The following is a 10,007-nucleotide window of genomic DNA, read 5'->3' as shown; positions in this document are numbered from 1 at the left end:
TTCTTTATAGGTACTCAATATTGCTTACCCTGTGTTGCTTTTATACAAACAATTTATAGCTTTTGCAAGTAACGGTATCAAAGACGATCGACAAGAAATTCCTAAAGCTACGTGATATCCTTCACTTTCTCCGTACTATCGGAAAATTCGACCTTGATTGTTCCGTTCCGAAGAAGGTCAATTCGATGTAAATATTTTGTAGCTATTTGTCTGCTTCCCTTTAGATATTTCAGATAGAATTTCTTCAGCTTTGACAAAGTTACGCGAACTTTTATAAGTCAAGTTTATTTTTTCAGTCGCAAAGCTTCTGGCTAATAAAGATTGGCAGTAGTGAACTTTTGCCTCATATTACAGTAATATCTTTTATAAATATGTTCCTTCTTACGGAGCTAATAACAGAATAAATTATATGCAATAAGTTGCAGAAATATTTCTAAAACTATTTGCTACATTTGCATTGATATAATCGAAGAATTGAAATATATGCTTTCAGCGATTACTGTATACTACGAAATGCATAACAGTATTAAATTAAATTAAATTAAATTTATTTATTTTCTCATCACAAATGCACAATCAACACATACATTGTTAATCTATATATCTTAACACTAACATTTGTGAGAGACTGGTGCCCGCGATAAGTATAAAATACTTGAGTTACGGGTCACCAGGCCCCCAAGCATCAACAATCACATCTATCAGATAAACAATGAACGTGAACATTAAAGGAGAAATAATAATTAATTGTGATTAAAGTTAAATGAAAAATTAATATCGAAAAATTACCAATGGATATATTATACATTATTATAGATGAGGTGAAGAGTTAAAATGAATTGATATACTTAGTGTATAATGTGAGTGTTTGTGTATGTGTGTTTGTGTATGCGTATGTGAGTGCGTGTGTGTGTGTGTGTGTGCGTGCGTGTTGCATGTGTGAGCGCGTATATGTGTGATTGAGGGTAGGTGTGGATGAGTTATTGCGATAGCGTATGTATGATTCAGTTTCTCTACTTACCGAATTGTATGAATAAAATTTTCTGATGTTTGATAGTCTAATTTTTTCAGCCATTTACATACCGACGTCTTACACCTTGATGTACTAAGGGAGTATATTGAAATAGACTTATTGATTTTATTGTATAAAAATGCCCCAAGATAATAGTAAAATCTATGTGACAGACATGTATTAAAAGAGTTGTTTTTACATATAATATCTTTTCTACGCTTGTCCCTATTGAAATTCGGATCATATTTTATTTGTGCATGTTGCCTTATTATAATAGATAAGATAAAAGTCTGTCTGACAGTTAGGACATCCCAACGTTTGTATAGTTCGCAGGTAGGTATTATCAAATCAACGATAGGTATAGTAAAGCTTGAACAGATTTAGAATTTCTGGCAATATAGTCTAATTTAAATTACAACAACATCATTATTTAAAACAATTTCAAAACAAGGATGCGAAAAAGATGTACATTTTTCATCAGTTTTTTAATACAATGGCTTCTTAACCTTCATTAACCCTGTTTCCCGCGTGCCCTGGGGGTTTGTCTCGGATCAAATGTTATTATAACAAAATGTCGCGTATAAAATTGCTTTCGATCGCATTAAAAACCTTTTAGTAATTGTTGACGCTTGTAAGTTGATGCCGAAGCGAAGTCAAGGAAACTTATATCGCTCGCGAGTGGCAATCCATTTTTTGTCCGACATTAGGGAAATTCTCAGAAGCCCTATTTAGGAAATTGCCTTCTTTATCGCGTTTGTGGCTAACAGTTCGGTTCGACCTCGATGCTCTTTGAGATCTTTTGTTTTTAAACCGTCTAAATGGTTATGCAATGTTATGGGGAAATTATTCTCTCGTTATGAGTGTGTACCTATAGTACCTTGGAATAACTCTACATATAGTAACTAAAGATTATAATATACTTACCTACACAGAAAACGATAATATAATAATTGTACTAACTGAATTACATAGATTTATGAACATAATAATTAACTTATTAGTCATAGGTGTCTTTGACCTTTTATCACGAATCCATACGCAAAACTATATAATGTAAAGATTTCATTTGCATTAAAAATGTAACATTAAAAACTTCTTTACAAGCATCATTCGTCGTTTAATTAAAAAACCGTTTCTGTCTCCCGCGGCCTGAAGAGATATTAGCTATCTTTCCATTTCTCACACCATTAGGTTGTCGAAGTGATGTTTTCCCACGTGCTTATGATATTCTCAAATTTATGGCGCCATAAAGCCGTGGGCGAATTTTCATTCCATTGGCTCCACGGAAATTGTTGCAGTGAAAATAAAAAATATTAACGTTTCGCAGATAGACAGTGAACTAATAAAATAAAACAGCTATAAACTCGAAGCATTTCCATCCATCGTAAAACGATTTCTATTAGATAATTTGAAATGTACGAAGTTCCTTCATAATTTTATAACCTATTCGTTATGAATATTATTCATTTTAAACAGGTAAATGAGATTATGGTTGGAAGCGACGGACAACGAATAAACAAATTTATGAGACTTTTGAGGTTCAGAAATAAAAATGTTGTGTAAAAATATAAAAATTAAGTTGCAAAAGGAAACATTTAACGATTGAAGTAGAATAGGGAATTGATTGAATTGAATGAAGACAATTAAAATAAGCTCATAATATGATAACATGACGTACTGTTAACAGCTCTTGTTTATTTCCTGAAACCATTTTAGTAAATGTTTATAAGGAATAATGTTAAATTCTTACATATATCTATACTAATATTATAAAGAGGAAAGGTTTGTATGTATGTATGGTTTTCACGCATAAACTACTGGACCGATTTTGATGAAATTTGGCACAGATAATCTTTAGACCCTGAGAAAGAACATAGGCTATCTTTTATTGCGAAATATGTACCATGGGCGAAGCCAGGGCGGACCGCTAGTATTTTATATTAAAATTTGCTTTGTTGATCACGCGGTATTGTATTAGTTAGTACCTAGTGTAGAGCAGTACAGAAGTTTGAATATGTTCGCAAAATTTAGCAGATATATTACAATTACAAAGCCAATTTCCAATAATTCAATGCAATAATAATTATCTCCAGAGCACGCAAACGTTGCAAGTGTAATTTATTAATATTTGCTCTCCTGTCCTCGTTTATTGTGTTGTGAATTTATTGCACTCCTACTTATTAGCTTTGTGATTTCTAGTTTGTTTAAAACTAATGACAATTTGTTTAAGCTCATAAGTCGGTCTAAATTGCACGTTATTTTCTATATCAAAAGGGGACAGGCGTTTACTAGGAACGACCTTTGGCTGCATCTAATAGATACATATTAACTATTTCCACGTAGATTGTAGTGTAGATTACGATGCTTTGTCCTTTCCCTTCATTTTATGCGTTCATAATATTTATGTTTTTCAGTATAATTTATTATAATCTCCAGGAAGGTATGAGAGCATCGATTATGCGTTAAGACGAGGGCTCGGTGTCGAGCGCACACTTGCTGCATCATTTCATATTAACGATACCCATCAATCACGACATAATTTTCCTTGTTTTCTCATAATCACGCCACTTCCTTATTTGTGGGTGTATTCGGTATTTATTACAAGTTTACCTACATAGCTAAACGGGTTAAATTTTCATATTTTGAACCCCCTGTATCACACTTGCGGGAGTATGGGAGGCATTCAGGACAAATTAGATTACTAACTCTTGAGTATGTACCACCCTATATTACTCTCTAATACCAATAATAATACAATCATAGTAAATGCACAAAGCTATCAGCAAAGGCTTATAGGTACGTATATTGAAAGTAAAAAATTCGAAACCCTATATTGCGTAACGACAAAAGATTGCTGTGATAAACGGCCATAAATTCTCATAATCGTTGTTCTGGGTCAAATGTTCAGATAAATGAAAAGCTAAAAATTGATTAACTTTGAGATGTGTATCTCATATACAGGGTGTCCCACTGTTGGTATACTAAGCTCAAAGGAGGTTATAGTTTTGCATACGCTGAGTACGTAAAAATAATTAAAAAATTCCAGACGCATTTTTTTTTCAAATAGATGAATTCTTAAAACTCTATGTGCACACCCATAGCAAGCGAGCCGCCCAACTTTGCCACCAGCACGTGAGCTATCGTTTAAGATTATGTTTTCATATATAAAATGCTCATATTAGAGAAGCGGTATATGCCGGCTACGCGAAGCTAGAGAAGAAAACATGGATTTTCAGGAAAAATTTAGCAAAAATTTTGGACGTAATTTTTTTTTTAAGTATTTTTTACGTGATCAGTGTATGCAAAACTACAAGTTCCTTCGCGCTTAGTATACCAATAGTGGGACACCCTGTATACACGTATGTACATCTAGACATTTATATTATGTGAATCCAATCTTAATTTATCCTAAATGTTTATATTATTATCGTAATCTAAAAGTCTCAGCGAAAAAAAGTATTTAAATGTAAAATTTAACTTCATTATTTAATTGTTTCAAAAAGCTACATAAATACGAACGACGAAGTATTATTTTGTTCGTATTGTTCTGGCAAGTTTAACTGGAGGAATATTTGGACGGCTTAATCCGGAGATTTCAGTAAATAGCAAGTATGATGAAGTCACACCTTATTCAAGGCCCGAATCCCTTTCAGGCGTCCGCGATACGCTATGAATAATGGTATTTACAGAAAGCCGACCGCTATTGAAAATAAATTTACTTTTATCCTATAGTGATGGACAAAAATTTAACGACTATTTTCGGGGATCGACGGTAAGCGTGACTTGCCGATATCTCTTTGTCAATATGGAAGAATAAAATTCCTTTTCTAAGTATATCTTTAGTAAATAAATCATAGATAACGTGGTATGAATATAAAAAGCATAACGATTGAATTTATGAAGGGTTACCCGGGGCTACATAAGGATTCCTGACTCGGCATTTTAGTAATGTGACACGTAATTTAGCCATTTACATGATATCTTTTCTGTGTTCGTTTTGTAAATTAAAAATAAATAAAAATATGTACATAAATTGAAATATGAAATACAATCTAAATTGAATTAATTAATTTGTCTCGCATTTCGTTGTTATTTCGTTACTGGGAAAATAATTAAGTTACTCGTTATGTCTAGAAAATGTGCCGTGTAGCGATTCAGGCTGTATTTCATGAACAATATTGCTCGGACACGCGTAGCCTTCTATATTTTATAACCAACCTCCCGTACCATTTTACTAGACAATTACAAGTAAATTTAACACAATTTATTACTAATTGAGTTATAAACGGAGTATGTTCTTGGAAGTGTATTTGTACAGCTTTAATAAAGGAAAATTGTTATGTTTTATTTATAGCAATTTTTAAAAAGACAACGGAATAATAATGGTTCCATTTTTTATAAACTTTACATCATATTGGTACTTAGTTCCTTAATAGTTTCTAAAATCATGGATTATTAATGTGGACGATTATTGAATATACACGATTTATTGAATGGATATGAAAATGATGTTAATGCAATTGTATCTAATTACATATCATTAACTTTTCTTGAACTTTTCAAAGAGAACCTCTGGAGTTTTCGGCTGTAATTTAAACATTTTCTGTTTGATTTTTCTCAATCCGGACAAGAGATTAAGCTGACAAAGGCGGATTTCATGGACGTCGACTTCGAATACGAAGTTTTATTGAAACCTTTGCCTTCTTTAATTTTCGTGGATATGCTTTTACATAATCTGGTAAACTCTTTAATTTATTTTAATATCTTTTAGTTTACCTTGTACCGTGTTTTTGCTCAAATATTTACAATCTTTAGTTACAATAACTTTTTGATTTCATATACTGTACCTACTGAAATCTTATTGTCTCGTTTTTAAAAAGAAATGATGAACTGAATGTTGTTACCGTTACCTAAAAGGTAACAAAAATGTGCGTAAAAAAAACCAATGAATTTATTTCTGCTGTCAAGTCTTCAAATAATGTCGAGTTTGAGACAAAAAAGCATTGTATGAAATTTCTATTAATCGTATAGGAGCTACCAACGTTGACAAGAGAGCATTTTAGTATAGTTGGTTCTTTGATATACTGTTCCTCTTGCTATTTCGGTTAGAGTCCGGGCTGTCTGGCTGGTCGCAGTGGTTGCGTTTTTTAGTGCGCATCTCATCTGCACAGGATAATTTCCCTAATTTGAAGTCATTTTTTAACGCGTAATTTTTAATATTTTACCTTTAGATAGATCCATCAGACATAATTTTTTTATTGCAAGACGTTTTTTTCGTTGTTAAATAGGTACCAGACGCAATTTTTTATTTCGTTTTTATAAAAAATTCAAATTATTTTAGAATGTCTGTAAATTTCATATTATGTTCTACAAACATAATATAATCTAAAATTAATTAGCCAGACGCTAATTCGATTGTTAAGTATTAAATAATGTGTATAAATAAAAAAAAGTAATGAAGCATGCAGCTCATCAGCTAGTGTATTTTAACTATGCGACAGGAAATAATTGCAAGAATACAATATTATTTACACTTGTTCTTATAAATAAAAGCTAAAATGAAAAACAAAACATAAAAGTGAAAAATAAATTAAAGTTACCATACATTGAAAAGAATGGAATAAAAACTATATCAATGAAGGTTAAACAATTACATTGTTAAATTTAAAAAGCCATCTTCATAATCATCATCATCATCATCTTTCCTCACACTGTCAGAATTATTTATGTTATCGTCTAAGGAATTGTTATTGTTTTCCAATATTCCATCATCTGTAAACAACTAGAAAGTTTGTTTCAATATTGATGTACACACGTACACACACACAACACACACACACCACACCACACACGACACACACACGTGAACACACACACACACGCATGTTTAAGTTTGTATTGAATTTAACTAAAGTAGTTAGCATGAATTTATATAGGTAGGTATACTAGCGGTCCGCCCCGGCTTCGCCCGTGGTACCTACATGTATAAACTATCCTATCTCTCAAGTTGAATCGAACTGCACATGGTGTGCGAATTTTATTATAATCGGTTAAGTGGTTTAGGAGTCCATTGAGGACAAACATTATGACACGAGATTTATGTATATATATTAAGAATTAAGATTAATGAATTAATATTGTTATCATCATCACTACATAGTATAAAAAAAGTCGCTTTCTCTGTCCCTATGTCTCTTTAAATCTTTGAAACTACGCAACGGATTTTGATGTGGTTTTTTTAAATAGATAGAGTGATTCAATTGGGAGGTTTATATGTATAATAACATCCATTAAATAGTGGAGAAGTACCTACTGTTATTTTTGAGGTTTCTAATGTGATTACGTAAATAATTACAATTTTTCCACTTACAGTGCAAACGGAGGCACCCTACGAGTTTTATCAAAATACTTAATGTACTAACTACATTGAAAAGGTCTACAGAAAAGTCCGTGATGGTATATGTCTATCTCTTATGGATAACCCACAATAACTTTTTTTATCATTTACTTTTTACGACAAATAATGGCTAATTTTCGAAGCGATTTTAACCAATACAGCATTAATCCTTAACCAATTAAAGACCTTGAATACATTGTTCATTTAATATAGATCTATATGGCCTTTTACACATGGATTTAAGTGAATATTTTCGAAGATATTACAGATTTAAAAATTGCGGGACGTAGCGTTTGCGGCGGTACCAGCCGGCCGCCCGGCTATATCTACACTAATATTATAAAGAGGAAAGATTTGTTTGTTTGTTTGTTTGATTGTAATGAATAGGCTCATAAACTACTGGACCGATTTTAAAAATTCTTTCACCATTCGAAAGCTACATTATCCACGAGTAACATAGGCTAGGTTTTATCCCGGAAATCCCACGGGAACGGGAACTATGCGGGTTTTTCTTTGAAAACGCAGGCGAAGCCGCAGGCGGAAAGCTATGTTTTTATATTCAACGTTCACAGTTTTTCTGTAGTGTATTTAGCGATTATTGCACCCGTGCGAAGCCAGGGCCGGGCGGGTCGCTAGTTAATATTAGATATATATTAGAAAATTTAACTTGTATTGGCAACACTGTATTTTGTTTGTGGTTCTTTTTCTTCTTGTACGCGGTGTGTAATGTGTGGTATTAGGCAATGTGCTATTGGAAACAATATACATAAGTTTATGTAATCGCTGTTTTCATTTAAACCCATAACTTAATAGATAAGTAATAAAAAAATTGTTTTGTATAAGTAGAAGATTGTTGATGTACCCTAATAGTTTATTTTTTAGCCTAAGGAATAAAAATTTTATTCCTTAGGCTTTTATGTTATATTTATATATTTATAGTTTATATTTATATTAGACATTTAATGTACCAATGGAAGGTACTTGTTCCCACAACACAGGGAATCCTAGAGTAGGAACAATTCAATTTCTATGCATCTTAGGTATATTTTCGAAAAAAAGAAGTTATTTTTTATTGTTATTTAATTTTCGCGGCCGACCCTTTCTATCTCTCTTGCACTTTAAACTATCTCTCCATATACACAATCATCAAATTGTTATACTTACCTACTTTCACTACGTTTTTATTTGTACATATTTAATACTTAACAATCGAATTAGCGTCTGGCTAATTAATTTTAGATTATATTATGTTTGAAGAACATAATATGAAATTTACAGACATTCTAAAATAATTTGAATTTTTTATAAAAACGAAATTAAAAATTGCGTCTGGCACCTATTTAACAACGAAAAAAACGTCTTGCAATAAAAAAATTATGATTGATGGATCTATCTAAAGGCAAAAGTTTAAAAATTACGCGTTAAAAAATGACTTTAAATTAAGGATAATTTCCTGTGCAGATAAGATGCGCACTACTGAACGCAACCACTCCGGCCAGCCAGACTGCGCGGACTCTAACCGAAATAGCTAGAGGAACAATATATCAAAAAACCAGCTATACTAAAATGACTTCTTTTTCAACGTTAATAGCTCCCGTACCATAAATCTTCCTCTGGTCCTAAGAAATAAAAAGACTTTAATTTCTATTATTATTAGGTTTACGATTGATCAAAATTATGAGACAGGCAACATACAGTGAGGAGAGTTATACAAAAATAATTCAAGTAGCAGCGAGTTTTTGCCACAATGTACCAGACATCCATTCTCCGATTGTCTTGGACAGGCCCTTAGGACATAATTAATACGTCCAAGGCGATAAAAACCGGAGTGGAGCATTCTTCAGAGAGATCTCGATGACGGGGAAGTATCACTGTCGGTCAGCAATATTTTAGGAGGAAATGAAACGTACTTCAAAGGCCAAAAATGTAAGAGGCTTTTTCAGGTTGCTTTACAGATTGCAAACCGTAATTTTTTGTTGTATCCTTCCTTGAGTTCAAATTAATATTATTTTATTTTTATGACAAGCTATTTTATTTGCTTTATTACAGTTTTGGTATCCAGTCTAGAAAATATGTGTTTGTAATTATTACTCTGCTGAACAGACATACATTAAAACGTACGTACTTACGTCAGGCTAAAACTTAAGTTTTAGCCTGAACTTTTCATGTAAAAATATGAATTATATTTTTAGTGTAGACTAATAAAGGCGAATACATGCGTTGATAATCTTTGCACATTGTATTGTAAGTACGTTTCAAAGCATCGATGTATCTATTTATGAAAAAAATTACACACAGTATTTACACAAAAGCATTCTTTTACGCAGTGAAAAATAATGATTTAAAATCCGTCCGATCACGCTCACCTACCATGCATTACACGATTTAACAGCCAATCTATCGGTTAATACCTACCCCTCAGCAAAAATACGGGCGGGAATCCATCACGTCACCTGTACCCGTTAAGTGCGGAAAAATGGCTGACAATTAATTTTATATTTCAAATGGGCGCAGTTAGCCTGGTTATTGGTGAATCGAATAGATTGTTATTGTAAACGATTACGCAGGATTTGCCGGCTTTGTTTAATAGTCAGTACT

Source organism: Colias eurytheme, chromosome 8, assembly GCF_061535395.1.
Source record: "Colias eurytheme isolate Ceu_HAF_F1 chromosome 8, ilColEury1 Martin Lab GWU primary, whole genome shotgun sequence".
In the NCBI taxonomy this organism is placed as follows: Eukaryota; Metazoa; Arthropoda; class Insecta; order Lepidoptera; family Pieridae; genus Colias; species Colias eurytheme.
Note: the sequence above shows the minus strand (reverse complement) of the source record.